The following is a 2364-nucleotide window of genomic DNA, read 5'->3' on the forward strand; positions in this document are numbered from 1 at the left end:
AAGCAAGAATCTTCTTGTCTTCAGTCGCTTTTTCCGAATCTGAGTCACAGGTTTAAGCTGGAGCCGATCTCAGCTGGGAGGGAGGGTACACCCTGGACAAGTTGCCAGTTCATCGCAGCGCCGCTGGAGGCGGAAGGAAACCGGTGAACTCGACGAGAACCCAAGCAGGCACTGGGAGGCTATGCAAACTCTGCACAGAAAAGCCCCAGGTGGTATCAAATCAAGGATCTTCTTTGTTGTGAAGCAACAGTGCCACAGCGCCACCATGCTGCATGCTATGTTACACATATAGCATACATCCTTAGCTTTGAAGGTCCTGGTAGGTTGCTTGGTTCTCCAGCTTCTCCCCACAGTCCCAAAACCTGCAACATACGTAAAATGGTGACTTCATTGCCCACAGGTGTGAACGTGTCCATGAATTATGGTTTGTATCTCTGACCTTCCCAATGCACCAATTAGAGTAAAGAACAGGTAATACCAATTAGTCATAGTGGCCTTTAGATATACCATGTGTATACAATATGTTTAATCCCACTGTTTGTACTTAAAACCCAACCAGCCATCTCAATATTACACCAGTATATCAAAAATGTAATGATATTTCAGTGTTTTTGTAAAGTTTCCACACAGGATGTGCATGAGAAACTAAAAAGAAATAATAAAATGCTTATTTTATTTTCAAAAACATATTTTCTTTTGTAGTTGTCACTCCCAGAATCATGATCTTTTAAAGGAAGGATTTAACTTTCAACGGAAACAAGACTTGTACTGTTCTACCATTATATCTAATCACCACCATCACCATACCATTCATGCATTTTACTCACAGTATGGTAATCCACTAGTAAAAATGATGACGGCAAAAAGGCCCTCCTAGGTAAGCAATGACAGCAGACCAGGTAAGTAGGTGTGTCCTAAAAAAAGACGGAGGGTGCAATTTCTGTCTTGATGTTTCTACTGTCTCCCTACGCTTGTGACACTGTGAAGACGAGACTTAAAATGGTCTGTCCCTCCACTGCTGCAGACACGGTGCAAAAAAAAGTAAATTGCTTTATATATGATGGATTAGGTCTGAAAACAATGAATGAAGAGATAAAATCATGACCTCCAGAATGTTTATGATTTCTAACAGCTGATTGCTTTCCATGGTGGATCCAAACTGAGCTTCCACTGCCCTCTAGTGGTTGGAACCGCTCTCCGCCTGTCAAAGGGCACCTGGGGTAACGACATTTGTCCTGAAGACATATTTTGAATAAATAAGTAAATAAATAAAAGAAGATTCCTTATATGACAAAGCTTTTTTTATTTGCTCTTTTAAGAAATAATGATTAAATGTTCTCTTAAGGAATTTTTAGCACATTGATGTTCTATGAAGCCTGCCCTTTGAGGAAGAATAAACATTTCCAAAAGGTTGTTTCATACAATGTTATTAAGCAGTACACACTTTTATATCTTAGTATTTCTAACCTCCATGAAGAAATATTTTTAAAATAATTTTTACTGTGAAAGTAGTGTTGTGTATCTTCACAGTTTGCCTTCATTTGACAGCCATCCATGTAGAATGCTAGAAACAACACAATAATGTGGAATGCTGAATTTGCTTAAAGATAGTCAAAAAGATAGACAAACAAATGGGTGGAAAAAAAAAAGATACTCAAACATTAAAACAATTTTAATTTTTAATTTGAAGGCGAAGCATTTGGGCGGAAGAAGCGGATGCTGCTAGCTGCTTGTAGTTGCTTGTGGCACGACGGAGGGAGGATTCCGCTGGTAAGACCGTCTCCAGGCGGTTCCTACGAGGTCTGTCACGGGCTGCGCGGAGAGGTTAGCGGGTGTCACCCCGGCATGAGTCCGCTGAGGTATGTAGCTCCGGCTTTGGGCAGTGTCTGGGGATGTTATGCGAGCATATGGACAAACCATGCTCGCTTCCTGCCGCTGCTGGTCGTTACTTTGCCTGACAAACTAGCCGGCTAGCCCCTTATTTTGCCTTGCCGATAAGTTAGCATATGTTTGTTCACTCGCACCCACCAGCTGCTGTAATATATGCGGCCTACTTCATTTGCATTTCTCCTTTCCTTTCCAGCTTCCCCCGCCTCTGTGGATTTGAATAAGCCTGGAATATGAGCAAAAAAAGAAGATAAGGGCCGGCGGGCGGGTTCCTGCGGGATAGTGCCCTCGTTCTTTAGTTTTTAGGGGGGGGTTCCCCCCCCGTGGACGTGCCTAGTCTATGGAGCAAGGCTGAGCGAAGCTAGCTGGCCGACATTCCGGCTAGCGCAACATTTCCAGCCCCTTGGCTGAATAGCGGATTTATTTTGGATCAGCGTTACCCCCCCCCCCCCCCCCCTCCTTGGGTAAGGCTTCAGC

Source organism: Brachionichthys hirsutus, unplaced genomic scaffold, assembly GCF_040956055.1.
Source record: "Brachionichthys hirsutus isolate HB-005 unplaced genomic scaffold, CSIRO-AGI_Bhir_v1 contig_200, whole genome shotgun sequence".
Taxonomy (NCBI): domain Eukaryota; kingdom Metazoa; phylum Chordata; class Actinopteri; order Lophiiformes; family Brachionichthyidae; genus Brachionichthys; species Brachionichthys hirsutus.